This window comes from Rhinatrema bivittatum, chromosome 19 (assembly GCF_901001135.1).
Source record: "Rhinatrema bivittatum chromosome 19, aRhiBiv1.1, whole genome shotgun sequence".
Taxonomy (NCBI): domain Eukaryota; kingdom Metazoa; phylum Chordata; class Amphibia; order Gymnophiona; family Rhinatrematidae; genus Rhinatrema; species Rhinatrema bivittatum.
The window spans coordinates 8,699,784-8,716,730 of record NC_042633.1 but is presented as its reverse complement, the minus strand read 5'-3'; the positions used below and the strand labels follow the sequence as shown (position 1 = coordinate 8,716,730).

At 46.3% G+C, this 16,947-nt stretch overlaps 1 pseudogene; it reads left to right on the top strand.

The window, feature by feature from the left end:
• LOC115081121 overlaps positions 1–16,947 on the top strand; it is a 126,117-nt pseudogene that overhangs the window by 107,010 nt on the left and 2,160 nt on the right.

Here is a 16,947-nt window from a genome sequence, read left to right as displayed (position 1 = left end):
TAACTGACCTTCAGTGACCTGGAAAGTGTTTATTTGTATCATTTTCAGTTAGTGCGCACTAATCGAGTTAGTGCGCACTAACGGGGAGTTAGTGCGCACTAACGGGGAGTTAGTGCGCACTAACACGATTTAACGATTTTTTAACGATAAATCGTTAGAATTTCTATTGTATCGTGTTCTATAACGATTTAAGACGATATAAACATTATCGGACGATAATTTTAATCGTTGAAAAACGATTCACATCCCTAGTTAAAATATATCTTTCTCCTCAGAGACATCCATTCTCTTTATAGCCTGGCATTTATGCTTCTGAGATATGATGCCCTCATGCTTCATCATTTACAGGGTTTGGGAGGTCTCTGAAGAAGTGTCTGTCAATTGGTTCTTTTTTTTTTTTTGGCTCTTCAAATTACAGCCAACCCTGACCCTGTCCGGTCGGCATCGTTATTCATCTTTTTCAGAATGGATGTGGTCACATGCCCCATTATATCTCGGGTTATGTTTTTGGCTATGCTTTTCACTTGCGGCTTAACAATCTCAAATCCCTTCTCAAAAGCAGCATTGTTTTTCTAAAGAGACTATGTAATACACCGCCTAACCCCATACCGTACATGACATGTACTCCTTGATACCCCTGAAGCCTGCATCCTGCCTGGGCAGCATGGTACTTTGTGTAGTCCACAGGGTCTCTTTAATGCGACCATGTTGAAAAAACCTTAGCTTTCCGAGGTTGCAGATGAAGTTTATGGATCACCTTCCATAATGAAATGAGACATGAGTATTCTGATCCATCATTATTTCAAAGGTATGGTATTAATGTTTTGTTTGTTTATGGAATGTCATGACGCTTATCATAAGTGAGGGTGATAAACTCATGCCTGCAGCATAAGTTTCTGATCATGGTTTCTGTTAAGAAAACAAAATATGTTTGGTTTTGTTTAATGCTATGCTACGTGTATTATGGATATTGTATTTCCACAAGCCCTACTTCCCATGGTCCCTGCAGATCCAGAGGTCTACCCAGTTGTATCGTAAAATGGGAGCTGTTATTATCCGGAAAAGTTTTGCAGAGGCATTGCTAAGCAAAGTAATGTGAACACCTGCTTCATTTATTTTTTCATCATGAACCTTTAAATTTCTTTCACCTCTGAGGCTTTGACCAAATGGTTGATTTTATTGGGCCACCCTGCCATTTCACTAAGCACTAGGGATGTGCAGAGGGTACGGATTCATCCGATTCGATATTCGTATTTGTCGGCGGGCAAATTCATTGCATTCATCCAATGGCGCCCCCGAAACGTTGATACGTGCATTCGTTTTCTGGTTCCCATTAAAGTCAATGGGGGAAGTATTTGCGCCTATTTTTGGCTGCAGAATTGGGGTTTTCTTATCAATTTTGATGAAACTTCTGGGGAGCAATCATCAGAACAACAAAACAGCTCCAAGGTACTTAGAGTGTGGCAAAGTGGCACCAAAGTGGCATGAATAGCCTAAGGTACCTTAAAGGGGCAAAGGAGTACTAGGAGTGGCAAGAAGAGTGCTTTAATAGTGGTGCAAAGCAGCAGCGAGAGTGTCAAAAACACACCACAGCTTCAAAAGAGAGCACCATAACAGATGCATGAACCCTCGAAGGCAGCACGACAGGCAAAGCGGCAAGACAAGTGGTATCAACATCCTACAGCACAATGAAGGGGCAACATAGCAAGGAGAAAGACTAGCACCAACACACTGAGCAACTATGATAGTGGCCAGAACACCACAAGGAGTTGAGTGAGTCATCTGGTGTATGGCAGCAAGGCACAGAGGCAGAGGGTAGATACAGGCTGGCTACACCTGGGGAGAGTTCCCTTTCCTTTGTGCAGGAAAGGGCTCCCTAGAATGGGTTCACCCTAGAGTGGGTGTTTCCATTGGCGTCTAGTGAGCTCTCGCTGGTCTTTTAAAATCTGGTAGAGTAGCTGATATACAAACGAGAGTTTTCAAGGCCGAGACAGAGGAGGTTACCATGTAAACAGTGGTTCAACATGGGTCAGAGGGTAGATACAGGCTGGCTACACCTGGGGGAGTTCCCTTTCTTTGAGCAGGAAAGGGCTTCCTTGGAATGGGTTGGCCCCTAGAGTGGGGCACGAGCCTTCAAAGCATGGTGACCTGGAGCAGGGTCTACTGTGAGCATGGTCTCACTGTGTTTGCCACAGTCTAAGTACCCTGGAGATCTTTTCGCTCTGAACATGGGTCAACAGGTGGTAAGAGATAGGCTGCAACAAGGGAGAGTTCCCGTTCCTTTGAGCAGGAAAGGGCTCCTGGAATGGTTGGCCCTAGAGTGTATAATGGTACAAATTGTTAGGATTAAGCATTTGCAAACAGATCATGACTTCATAAGCAAGACGGAGGAAGTTCTCTTCTCTGCCCTGAAACAAATAAAACTGTTTTATTTAAGGATCCATGCTGTGAAGGATTACTAGTTTTAATTGCCAGAGACTGAGGTTTCCCTTTGCAATGAGGGTTCAGTTAGGACTGGACATAAGGCCTGGATGAACAGGCACAGCAGTCGAGGACAGAGGTCAATCCCACCTAGGGACATAGGCCTGGACGACAGGCACAGCAATCGAGGACAGAGGTCAAGCCCATGTAGGGACATAAGGCCTGGATGAACAGGCACAGCAATCGAGGTCAAACCCTTGTAGGGACATAAGGCCTGGACGAACAGGCACAGCAATACAGGACAGAGTCAATCCCACCTAGGGACATAAGGCCTGGACGGACAGGCACAGCAGTCGAGGACAGAGGTCAAGCCCATGTATGGACATAAGGCCTGGACGAACAGGCAAGCAATCGAGGACACACCTTGTAGGGACATAAGGCCTGGACGAACAGGCACAGCAATCGAGGACAGAGAGAATCCCAGTAGGGACATAAGGTCTGGACGAACAGGCAAGCAATCGAGGACAAACCCGTAGGGACATAAGGCCTGGATGGATAGGCACAGCAATCAAGGACAGAATTCAAGCCCACCTATGGACATAAGGCCTGGACTGGCAGGCACAGCAATAGAGGATTTCCTTTGTGCAGGTATGTTGTGGTTTGACCTGTCACTTCTTCCTGAACTGGTTCACTGCCAGAAGAAAATGGCATCTTTTTCATTTCTGAAAGATAATTCAACAGAGAATGCTTTTAGAGCAATGGAGACTGCCATTTGTGAAGCAAGAACTGAGCTGGAGATTATTTTTGAATACCCAGAAGCTATTAACTGTACTTATGCACTTCAGCTGATGACAAAGGAACATAAAGAGCTCCCAGAAATAAGAAAACTGCTGCTCAAGTCAAAATCTACAATATCAACCTATGTTGACTTTGTGGTTTACACAGTACCTCTGTAAACAATGGGAACACAGAGGATGAACTAGAGTGCAACTACCACCAGTTTTCAATAGTACTTGAAACATTACTGTTGGCAAGGTTATTAAAAATATTGAGCATATGAAATATGCAAGGTCCAAACATCTTAAGTCAGCTTTTATGTTCTTACATTCCAAATGTGGATGGACAGGCACAGCGTTAGAGGTCAGGCCCTTGTAGGGACATACGGCCTGGACAGTGGAAGGACAGGCACAGCGTTTGAGGTCAGGCCCTTGTAGGGATGTACGGCCTGGACAGTGGACGGTAAGGCACAGCATTTCAGGTCAGGTACATGTGCTGCAGTGCTTATATTATCTGGAGCATAGGAGGCAGTTTAAGCTGCTGCAAGGCTTTCAATCGCTTTTATTCATCTTGACAGTCACAGGGAAAACTTGGAAACCCAAGCAAAGGCAGGTTTACTTTCAAAAACACTAGCATTTCCATCAACTCTGGTGCCAGCCTTGAGTGGTGAGGGCTCATGATATCCCCTGTCATTGAAAAGACACGTTCACTGGGCACACTGGTTGGTGGACATGACAGATATCACTGAGCCACTTTGGCTAGGTGTGGCCAGACAGTGGACTTGTGTGCCCAATATGCTAGTGAATCTGTCTGCATGTTCACTGTCGGCTCTGAGAGATACCGTGTCACTGACAGCTGTGCTGGTGTCTCCTTTGCTTGGGTGGTTGAGAGTCACTCATGCCAGATGCTTTCTCTCTCGCCCATCGCACAACAGATGAATCTTTATGGGCAACATGCCTTTGGCATTCTGAAGTGGAGGAGGAGGAGGAGGTACTATCTGTCGCTGAAAGCTGCCTGCTTGGGCTAGCACAGCTCTCTGAAGTACCCGCTGTTTCCACCTCTGCTTCACGCCTAATCTGTCTCTGCCTATGGCGCTCCTGTTCACGGACTTTTGATAACAGCAGGTCCTTCACCAATAAGAGACAATTGTACTATAGGGCGAGTTTCCCTTTCAAAAGGGGATCACAGACTGTGGCGAGCATGTATGTGTTCTGTTCTGTTAAAGGCCTTAATCTCTCTTCCACCTGCTGCTGCAAAACATCCAGACAATGCAGCACCTCAACTGTCATTCCTTCTTCCTGTTTAAAGGCCTCCAAATGTTCATCCAGGAAATTAACTATAGGGATGATGTCAGCCAAGGTGGCACTTCTGGAACTCAGCTCCTCTGTGATATCCTTAAAGGGCTGCAGGATTTTTACCAGCTGACTCATGACTAACCAATCATGATGCCCTAAGGGATTCTGCACACCTATGTCCATTTGTACCAGAAAGTTCATGAAGGGGTGTTTGCAGCTCCACTAACCTCTCCAGCATCATAAAGGTGGAATTCCACCAGGTGGCAATGTCTTGAATTAGACGCTTGTGAGGCATCTCCAAATCAGTCTGCTTTTGTCAGAGAACCTGCCCCGCCTTCACACTTCTGTGGAAGTGCGCTGCTATGTTCCTGCACTTCTATATTAACCTATGCAGGTATTCAGTCTCTTTGTCAGTGGAATTCAACCCCAGAGCTGACTTCACTACCAGGTGCAGAGTGTGTGCAAAACATCGGATGTTCTTAAAGTGCCCATCGTTTATTGCCTTAACCATGTTTGCACCATTGTCTTTGACAAAGAACCCTGCCTGAGGATTCCTGTCTCGCTAGTGTAGTTGCCAGCCTGCAGCATCTGTCCTGATACATGCTATAATATTGGCTGCGGTATGGGCCTGGTCCGTCAGGTGGGTGTACAGTAAAGCCCACCTCCACCCTGATACTTATTCAGTAATAGAGCTGCAGCCTTCCCCTGCCTCAGCCAGGTCCCACCAGTGTTCTGTCAGGCAGGTCAATCCAGTAACGAGCGGTAGGAAGAGCTGCGTTAGTGCCCGGCGCACCCGCGGTTGCCGCACGCACAGTCCAGCTCACCTACCGCTCGATCCTGTATGTAAATAGCTTGCAAATGCAAGCTGCGTCTAAGAAGTGTCCGTGAAGCGTTAGGGCCGCGCAACCCGTTTTACTGTATAGAGCGCTATACAGCGCCTATACAGTAACCTGGGTGCGCGGGCCAAACGCTTCACGGACACGCTGGTATCTGTCATTTCAAATGTCATTTCAAATGACATTTGAAATGACAGGTACCAGGAAGTGGACAGTTCTCCGACGCTCGGGATTGTCAGCCCTCTCTCCCCTCCTCCGAAGCAACAAGCAAAAAAAAAAAGTTGCAAGAGAGAGAGGGGAGAGAGGACGGGGGACGGGCAATCCTACGCTCAGGACTGCCAATCCCCCTCTCCCCTCCTCCCGAGGCAAGGCGCGAAAAGCAGCCTTGCTCCTGGAGGAGGGGAGAGAGGACTGGCAGTGTAAAGTGACGAAGCGACTTACTTTTTTTGCAGCCCCCCTCCGGAGACGGACATCGGCGAGACGACCACAGCTGCCCGCGAAAATGGACGCCTGCACAGGTGAAAGCGGCCCCTGTTCGTGCAATTGGGCCACTCAAGGCGTGACGTCACATGCCGTGACGCCAAACGTCATGACGTCACGTTTTGAGCGGCCCAATTGCACGAACAGGGGCCGCTTTCGCCTGTGCAGGCGTCTATCTTCGTGGGCAGCTGGAGGCAGGGAGCCGCGGTCGTCCTCGCGATGTCCATCTCCGGAGGGGGGGCTGCAAAAAAAGTAAGACGCTTCGTCGCTTTACACTGCCAGTCCTCTCTCCCCTCCTCCCGGAGCAAGGCTGCTTTTCGCGCCTTGCCTCGGGAGGAGGGGAGAGGGGACTGGCAGTCCAGGGCGTTGGATTGCCCGTCCTCTCTCCCCTCTCTCTCTTGCAGCATTTTTTTTCAATTTTTTCGCTTTTGTTGCTTCAGGAGGAGGGGAGAGGACTGGAGCTGCCCCGGAGACCAGCACCCATGACGCAGCCAGGGCAGGTGAGCAGGGTCTGGGGGAAAGTTTGCCGCCTACCCTTACCCCTGCCTCTAATGCAGGGGTAAGGGTAGGCGGTAAGTTAGCAGGTTAAACGCGCAGCAAAACGGCAGGGTAAAAAAGCGATAGTCGGGGTGCACGTTACTAGATGGTAGGGAATAGCTAATTCGATCGTTTACATGCAATATACATGCCGCGTGCGGAAGGGGTTGCCCAGGGATTTAAGGACGCAGTAAGAGTAGGTTAAAAGGGATTGGGGATCGCAGGAAGTGTTAACGCGGCCGGAAAGTGAGTAGAAAGTGGGTTAGGAACGGGGAAACCGCAGACGCACTTTACAGGATTGACCTGAGGGAGAGGTAAGAGTGTGCAGCATTCATGGAGGTCCAGATATCGCAGGTGAAATGCACACTCCCCTCTGCCTTAGCTAGCAGCGCTTGCATGCGACTGCGACACTGCTTGTACAGGCTGGGGATGACCTTTTTGCTAAATGTGGTTCTGGAGGGGACTTTGTAATTTGGAACTACGACCTTCAGAAAATTCTTGAAACCCACATTCTCCACTAACTGCAAGGGCTGGTCATCAAGGGCAATCATTTCCCCTATGCTCCTGGTTACAACTTTTGAGGCTGCCTGCCTCCTACCCCGGGATAGCATTACCGCACTCCACCCCATTTCCTCCATGTGGGTTGTCACTTCTGCCCACACGTCAGGGGGTTGCTGGCCTGCTACCTGACTGCTAGAAGGTGATGAGGGCGTGGGCTGACTTTGCTGCTTTTGAACCACTTTACGCTGCTTGGAAGGAGTCCCCTGACTGGTACTGCCACCATCCCCAGATGGCAGTACTGTTGTTGGGTGTTGCCTCTTTGTCATGCCAAAATTAGATAGATGTCCCATTTGCTTGCCTCTGCTAATAGCCCTGCCTCAGTAATTATACCGAGCAAAACGCGGGTCATCCGTCACTTTAAAGTGGCTCCAGATCGCAGATGTCTTTTGTGATTCTCCCTTCTCTAAAGCCTTGGGGGTGGATGCTGGCACTGGAGCTGAAGTAGTGGGTGCACCCTGAGAAGCAATGCCAGGGGCCTCAGTCACCCTCTGTGCCTGCACTGACTGCTCTTCCTCCTCCTCATCAGTTTCATCTCTCCCCTGCTGCACTGAAGTGGAGGCTAAGACAGGACTAACTGATCCTCCTAAAGCTTTGTCAGCTATTACTTCTTCCTTTTCTGATGAGAATCCCACACAAGATGAGTCTTCATCTGAATCAGAAGCAAACAGTGACTGCGCTACATTGTCAACACTAAGTCTTAGTCGAGACTTCTGTCCCCCTGCTGCTTTTGGGTGTCAACATTTGTCTGGCATGACTCAGCCTCCCCTTCCCTCACCTCCAAAACTACAGGGTCAGAAAACAGGTGGTGGCTATGGCGATGCCTCATGGTCAGATTTCATTTTCTTTCTGGATGGAACTGCCTGCCCCTCCAAAGAATTTAGATTGAAGCAGGTCCCTTTTAACTTGAATGGGGTTCTGGCACTAGTGCCTTTTGAAGTGCCTCCTCTGCCAGTCCCAATCACTCAACCACATCTAGCTTTCCCTGACATTATGGATTTAATGTCACTGCCTAGTGCCTACTGGCTGCCCACTGTCACAGTGCCTTGCTATACACTAATGTAATGTGTGTGGTGTGCACACACACACACACACAGCTTGTTTGTAAGCACAAGAGAGGCAGACTGGGGATTTTCACCTGCACAGACTGTCCCAATAATAATGTTCAGTCTGTTAAACTACCCACTGCCCACTGTCACAGTGCCTTGCTATGCACTAATGTAACATTGGGTACTTGCCAGGTTCTTATGGCCTGGATTGGCCACTGTTGGAAACAGGATGCTGGGCTTGATGGACCCTTGGTCTGACCCAGTATGGCATTTTCTTATGTTCTTATGTGTGGTGTGCCCCCCCACACACAGCTTCCTTGTAAGCACAAATGAGGCAGACTGGGGATTTCACTGCACAGACTGTCCCAATAATAAAGTTCAGTCTGCTAAACTGCCAGCCCACTCAAGCCCAGTGCACAGAGAGACTGAGTGAGTTGAATTAAACAAACTCAGTTTAAAAAAGCTGGAATTGTTGGCACAGCAGGAAAATTGATGAAATATATTTTCCAATGGAAATTCTAGCAAACTAGCTAAAAATGGAATATATCTCTCCCAGCCACAACACCCAAATAGTGCTTGCTTGCAGCCTAGCCCAGAGGGTGAATTAAACAAAATGGCACTAGGGATGTGAATCGTTTTAGGACGATTAAAATTATCGTCCGATAATTTTAATATCGTCTTAAACCGTTATGGAACACAATACAATACAGATTCTAACGATTTATCGTTATAAATCGTTAGAATCGTGAGCCGGCACACTAAAACCCCCTAAAACCCACCCCCGACCCTTTAAATTAAATCCCCCACTCTCCCGAACCCCCCCCCCCAATAACTTAAATAACCTGCGGGTCCAGCGGCGGTCCGGAACGGCAGCGGTCCGGAACGGGCTCCTGCTCCTGAATCTTGTCGTCTTCAGCCGGCGCCATTTTCCAAAATGGCGCCGAAAAATGGCGGCGGCCATAGACGAAAAAGATTGGACGGCAGGAGGTCCTTCCCGACCCCCGCTGGACTTTTGGCAAGTCTCGTGGGGGTCAGGAGGCCCCCCACAAGCTGGCCAAAAGTTCCTGGAGGTCCAGCGGGGGTCAGGGAGCGATTTCCCGCCGCGAATCGTTTTCGTATGGAAAATGGCACCGGCAGGAGATCGACTGCAGGAGGTCGTTCAGCGAGGGTTCCGGCGCCTCGCTGAACGACCTCCTGCAGTCGATCTCCTGCCGGCGCCATTTTCCGTACGAAAACGATTCGCTGGTGGGAAATCGCTCCCTGACCCCCGCTGGACCTCCAGGGAACTTTTGGCCAGCTTGTGGGGGGCCTCCTGACCCCCACGAGACTTGCCAAAAGTCCAGCGGGGGTCCGGAAGGACCTCCTGCCGTCCAATCTTTTTCGTCTATGGCCGCCGCCATTTTTCGGCGCCATTTTGGAAAATGGCGCCGGCTGAAGACGACAAGATTCAGGAGCAGGAGCCCGTTCCGGACCGCTGCCGTTCCGGACCGCCGCTGGACCCGCAGGTTATTTAAGTTATTTGGGGGGGGGTTCGGGAGGGTGGGGGATTTAATTTAAGGGTCGGGGGTGGGTTTTAGGGGGTTTTAATGTGCCGGTTTTTCGATTTTTCGATTTTTCGATTTTTAACGATTTTTAATGATTTTTCACGATATTTTACCCCCCCCAAACGGCAACAATATGATTCCCTCCCCTCCCAGCCGAATCGATCGTTAAGACGATCGAGGACACGATTCACATCCCTAAATGGCACTGCTAGCAGCTTCTCTCCCTGGCATAGAGAGACCATCTCAGATCACCTAAATAAACTGCTTAAAAAACAAACAGGGCTATCTGGCACAGGCACTCCAGTCAAATAAAGAATAAATATATTTTTCTCTTGAGTAACTAGCCTAGCTAGCAATTCATTTCAATACAAATTTCTGAACTTAGACTAGCTCTGAGTGCAGCCTCCTTCTGCAGAGACCACCTCCCCACACCACCCCTGCAAAGAAAGTGCATGGCATGCCACGTGCTTAAGTATATATAGTGCTGGGTCATCAGGAAAATCGTCACTGAGCACTGAATGACAGTGCGATTGGCTGCATTCAGTGCATTTCACAAAATGTTATCACTGATACGCTGCATTCCGGTATCCGTGCCAACCTGTCTGACCCACTCTGACAGGGCTGTGAGGTCACTGATGACTCAAAGGAAAGGGCTGGTTTTTGGCTCTGGATACACCCAAATGGCGTCCTCCGATTGCAAATGGCGGCGAAAAAAAGTGCACGCTGCCAAACGGATGAAACAGATGATACGTTATATTCGTGGGGAGTCGCAATACGTTTCACTTCCCCATGAATACAACAAATAGGGACATATACGTTGCGGATTGCCAATACATCAAAAACGAATGCACACCCCAACTAAGCACCACTAGTTCATACTCCTTCCTTTTACTTCCAAAATCTTATTGATACAGTACACCCTTTCTTGATTGTGATTGACTTTAAATACTTTTTCTGGGTAAAAGGACCCTTGTATGGTTTCTCTGTCATAATATTGAATCTTGTACACCATGCGCTGACCCCTGTTCAAAACATCCATTATTATAAATATCTCATCAGCTCATTTTTGCTCATACCCATTTTCAAAATTTCCTTACATTTTGGACAGTCTTACGTCCAAATGATTCTTTTTGGATTCAAACTTCAGTTTGGCTCCAATGAAGGTTTTCCAGGTCTGTAGAGAGTTCAAAGGCATCACATCAACTGGGCAGCCCCGCATACGTCTGTGGTAACTATGGTTATAGTCGCTCACAAATGTCTCCAGTACATCCCTATAGCAAAAAGTATTGTGTGCTAAAGTATTTCCATATTTTAGTCTTTAAATTTCTGCTAAACCTCTCCATCACAGAGGCATTAACATTGCTGTTGGTCACAAAATGATACACCCTTTCGCTTTTTAACACATCTTTCAGCAAGCTGTTTAAAACTCTTTGCCCCTGTCAGTCTGTATGTTTTGCGGTAATCGTCTAAGGCTAAATATCATTTTAAATTAATTTGTCACCTCACGTCCGGTCTTTTATTTTAGACTCATAGCCCTTGTGTTATTCAACAGGAATTCTATGACCAGTAATATATATTTGGAGCCATCATTGTGAATGCCTAAAGATTATATATCCACTAAATCCACCTGCCATTGATTGTCTATGTCTAAGATGATTGTTTTGTTTCATTTAAAATGCACTCTGCCTGGTTTGTGTAAAGTGTAAATGTCTTGTTCCCTGAGCCATTCTTGACTTGCTTTCTATTCACACCTTTACAACATTTCCTAATGGCCTGATAAAGTCCTGTCACAACCCCCAAATTCCTACAGCCCCAGGATTATAATAAAGATGTTTAACAACTTCTTGTATATCTCTACTTTTTAAAACATAGGCTAAAATGTGCTGTAATATCACATATCCCCCTCCCCCCTTATTTTCACAAGTTTGCCTATGTTCATATTTAAAACAAAAATAAAACATATTAGGAGCTACCACCCAAGAAAGAGATCTAGGCGTCATAGTAGATAATACATTGAAATCATCGGCTCAGTGTGCTGCAGCAGTCAAAAAAGCAAACAGAATGTTAGGAATTATTAGGAAGGGAATGGTTAATAGAACAGAAAATGTCATAATGCCTCTGTATCGCTCCATGGTGAGACCGCACCTGGAATACTGCGTACAATTCTGGTCGCCGCATCTCAAAAAAAGATATAGTTGTGATAGAGAAGGTACAGAGAAAGGCAACCAAAATGATAAAGGGGATGGAACAGCTCCCCTATGAGGAAAGGCTGAAGAGGTTAGAGCTGTTCAGCTTGGAGAAGAGACGGCTGAGGGGGGATATGATAGAGGTCTTTAAGATCATGAGAGGTCTTGAACGAGTAGATGTGACTCGGTTATTTACACTTTCGAATAATAGAAGGACTAGGGGGCATTCCATGAAGTTAGCAAGTAGCACATTTAAGACTAATCGGAGAAAATTATTTTTCACTCAACGCACAATAAATCTCTGGAATTTGTTGCCAGAGGACGTGGTTAGTGCAGTTAGTGTAGCTGGGTTCAAAAAAGGTTTGGATAAGTTCTTGGAAGAGAAGTCCATTAACTGTTATTAATCAAGTTTACTTAGGGAATAGCCACTGCTATTAATTGCATCAGTAGCATGGGATCTTTTAGCTGTTTGGGTAATTGCCAGGTTCTTGTGGCCTGGTTTGTCCTCTGTTGGAAACAGGATGCTGGGCTTGATGGACACTTGGTCTGACCCAGCATGGCAATTTCTTATGTTCTTAATAAATAAAAAGGAAGGAGTGGTGGTGTGTGGTTGGGGGTGCAGTACTACTTCTGGCCTCTGGATGGCAAAAAGCAGGGGGGTCTTATGGTGGGCTTCCTGGTAATTACCCAGGATGCATCTTGTTTTCCTAAGATTCCTCATACATTCCATGATGGCTGCCTGTGGAGGTCCCTGTATATGGTCTCTGATTTTCTTTTCCTTTTTTGACAGCTAATAAAATGTTTCACTAACTTTGAAAATCAGTGCTGCTTTTAAAAAATATATTTTCTCTCTATCCTTGTGCACAGTGTGCTGTGCTCCAGCCATCAAAACAATACTCTGACCCTGAATAAAAGCAATGGTGCTCTAGTGGAAGACCGAGAAAGGTTGCAAGGAGGAGGGGATTCTGGAATGTCTAAGAAAAAAAACTAAATTAATTTAGAACTTACTGATAAAAACAGCCTCTTTGCTTTTTACAAATAAAACAGGCTCTTTTCTTGCTTGCTTCTCACAAAATAATAATATGGTCTTGATTCTACTTATTTATAGAATTATAGATTTTAAACATTTTAAAAATAAATAAGGGAGAGTGATGAAATGCATTTTCCTTTCTCTCTGTTCTGTGCTAACTGCAGGTAGTACAGGGGGAGGCAGGGTGAGGGGTGGGTGGGAGTAGTCACTTTTCTCTCAGCTACAGAAATTCCCTGCTGAGATGAAATTATAACCTTAGATGAGATGTTTTATTTTTAAGAAAATGGTCTCTTCTCTTTTCTCAAGCAGTCTGAGTTCAAAGGAAGGAGTGGAAATTAGTAAAAACAAAAAGAAAACACTGGCATAAAAAAGTATGGCTTGTGGCAAAAAGAAAACAAAAGGATTTTCTTTTTTATTATTTTAATGACAGAAAACAGAAGGAAATTGATTATTGATATAGACTATCCTTCCAAATCCCACGGCTGCTTACTGAGCATGCTCATTCCTTCCAACATGTCTGCCCTCTGTACTCTCACCTAGTAAACAAACAAGTCTGAGCATGTGCAGGGATGATGTCATGGCTGTGATGTCATTCCAAGATGGCTGCCTGCAGCATGGTTCACAGCATTATGATTGAAATGCGCTTTGTTTTGTTTATACTGTGCATGCACAGTCATGATGTCATTTCTGTCCCCTCCTCAACAGCTGCCATCTTGAAGGCACATTATTTACTATCTACAAGCACTCTCTGCCAACTTGAAAAATATATAATTGGTTCCAATCTGTGTCATCCACAAAGGCCAGACATAGGGTGAATTTGAAAGTGATGTAATCAAAAAGGGAGCAAAAGGGGCAGAGCATGGCCAGGGATAAGATGGATGTCAACAAAGGACTGGGGCTAGGGAGAGGAAAGGGGTGAGCTTAACCCAGAAGAAAACACTGATTGGCTGAGAGGGCAGATGAAAAAGGAAAAATAAAGTTACGTGTGTACATACCAGCCTAAAAGAAAGACAGGCCTGTTTATTAGAGACAAGAGAGAACACATCAGAATGAACAGAAAAAGAAAATACCTAAAGAGAAAACAAACAAAACATATTTACCCAGGAAGGCTTCTTGTTGTGGAAGGGGACACTTAGACTGAGGCGGGGTTGGCACAACCTGCAGAGAGGAGACTTGCAGGTCCCCACCGTGGTAGGTGGACCTGGTCGGAGCAGAAGCCCAACTGGAGCTTCACCAATGCCAGCCCTCATTTCCCTTAGGTTGAGCCCTTGGTAGCTGAGGCAGGCTGGACTTAGGCATGGGCATCTGTGGAGATGAAGAGGCAAAGCTTGGTAGATGAGGCAGGCCAGCATAGCAGGCCTTGTAGTCGGATCAAGCCACATTCAGGTCTGGTGATAGGCAGCGGAGTCTGGACAAGGCATAGGTCGGGGGCAGGCAGAGTTCAATCGAAGATGAGGTACAGGCTGTGGTCAGTGGCAGGTGGAGGTCAAGTAGTGTTGCGGTCCAGTCCAAAGTCAAAGCCAGAAGACCAAACTGAGGGAGAAGATGAAGAGGAGGAAGGTGAGGGGGCCACAGGAACAGGAGGAGATGCAGAAGACAGACAGGAGGAAGAATGTCAACAGAAGAGGAGTTCAAGACACAACCCAGACTGCAGGAACATGGATGGAGTCACAGGGACAGAAACAACAGCAGAGACAGGAACAGGATTCAGGAACACTGGCAAAGAACTTCTCCAGGAGGAGTCAACCTATTGCCAAGCACAGAAGGAGCGTCTGAAGCAAACTTATATATGGACCAGCCTGTGATGCCATCAGAGTGTGCCTCCTGCCCATTCCCACCACTGGCCATTTAAATGTGGGGGAATCGGCCATGTTCATGCCTAGGGAGGCAGGAGAGGAGGGTTCCTTTAAAGGCGATCCAGAGCCCAATGTTCCAGCGGTGTTGTACTGCACCAAAGAGAGGCCAGCTGGAGTGGTGCGGCTTGGTTTTCTGCCACACTCAGAAGAGGACGCTGTGCAGGGACCACCGGGAACAGCAGGGAGATGTGGTGTCGGGAGGCCACACAGCCGGGCCCAGCTATCAGATAAAGGTGGTGGGCTGCGGGATGGGCCTGTGGTCCTCTGAACGCAACACTTCTGAAGGAGGAGTACATTCTCACACGTGATCTAGGGAAACATAAAAGGAAAGAAAGATACAGAGAATCAATTTTTATGGTTTCATTTATGAAACAGACCTAAAGAATCAATAGTTACAATTGCATAGAATACAATTGCAGAGAATACAGGAACTCTGGATTTCTTTGCTCTATGTTCTTGGAATAGTAGGATCTAGGAAAAAAAGGAGAAAGTTATAGAATTTATTATAATGTGGGCATTGAATTTGATTAGAAAAAATTATTGTTTGCTAAAAAAAGAAAAAACAGAAGTACTTCTGCCCCCCTCCCCCGTGTGAAACATTCCATGGTACCCAAGTATAAACATCCTAAAACATCAGATTGCACCACTGGCCATTTAAATGTGGGGGAATCGGCCATGTTCATGCCTAGGGAGTTTCATGTGTTTCAACAAGTACTTGTTTGAAAATCATGTGAAATCATGTGTTTCAAACAAGTACTTGTTTGAAACACATGATTTATATGATATATTAATTAATAATTGACTCCAACACATTCAATTTTAAATGTTATTCACAAAGACCAAATTCTAATAACCCGGTGCACGCAAATACCGGGAGGTACTTGCGTGGCCGGGCCGTGTGCGAGCACAGAGTGCATTTTCACAACAGTCCAGCCACGAGTGTATCTCCCAATATGCAGAGAAGTGTCGGGCTTTGTGAAAGGGGTGGGCTGGAGGCAGGGTGGGGCGGAGACCACCTGGGACCGAGGCCATGAGGCCCGGTCCGGAGAAGCACACTCCGTCTGGCATGCGGAACTTACTGCTGCTTGAAGGAGCAGGTAAGTTTGCAAATAAAAAGAGGTTAGTTAGGGTGGGTTTAGGGATTGAGGAGGTGAGGGGAAAAGAGAGGAAGGTAAGGTAGGGGGATAGGAAAGGTGTAGGCCCGATCTAGTCTTCATGCAATTTTAACTAAAATCCCTCCTTGGACATGTGAGTCAGAACCCGCCTGCACATGTGCGTGCATATTATAAAATCGCCGCATTTATGTGCCAGGAACCACACGCAGATAGATACACGCGCTCGTCTTTGAAAATCTACCCTACAATACTTGTGTTATCTTATGATTACTTGTTATTATACCTCTGCCTTCCCCCTCTACCCCTGAGGGATGTTCGGGTGGGTTTTAATCCCTTTTAGTCCTGGTTAGGTGCCCCAACTGGAAGGAGGGTGTTCCTCTTTACTACCCCCCTCCCCCGTGTGAAACATTCCATGGTACCCGAGTATAAACATCCTAAAACATCAGATTGCAATACTCAGCCAATGAAAGCGGGAGGGTTGCCACACACAAAGGAGGGAGATTAATCTTGAAGCTCTTTTTCTATGCAACATTTCACCATCCTGTACTATTGAAGCCTGACAAATATTTGATGTTTCTAGCATAAGCCCTCTTTCCTCCAGCACATCCATTTTGCATGTCTTAAGCCCCTCTTTGTAGAGTTTATCATTTTAGTAGTCTTTTTCTCTGCTGTTTCTTTCCCCTCAGATCACTTTTCCAGTTTTAATTTTTTTTCACTTTTCTCAGTGTGCCTTATCTTATGCACCTCTCTTGCCTGAAATAGAGAGACTCTTGTTTGTTTATTAATAGACAAATTTGCTCTGTTCCCCTCCACATTTCTCTCCGTTAAGGCTCCTGTCTCTGTCTGCAGTGAGAGCTGTGGTCCTGGGTTCCAGAAGGCCATTCTGGAAGGGCAACCTGCCTGCTGCTTTGACTGCATCCCCTGCTCCAAAGAAGAGTTTAGTAACCAAACCGGTGAGTGCTATGAAGTCCACTCAGTAGTGAGCATATTTAGAAGGATGGAAGGTTGGTATTAGAGGATACGATGGTTCTGTCTAGGTCAGTTTAATGGACAAAACCATTACAGGGTATGCAGTTAGTTCTGAGCAAATGTTTATAGACAAACATGTCCCAGCATATATATTAAAATCTTAAAAAGTAGATTTCCTAATCAAGAATTGCCTTCTTTTTTATTTATATGAAAAAAAAATTACATTTGCAAGCCAACATTTTTGGCCGGGTACAAGAAACATACATAATAAAAACAAAGAAATCTTCCAATTGA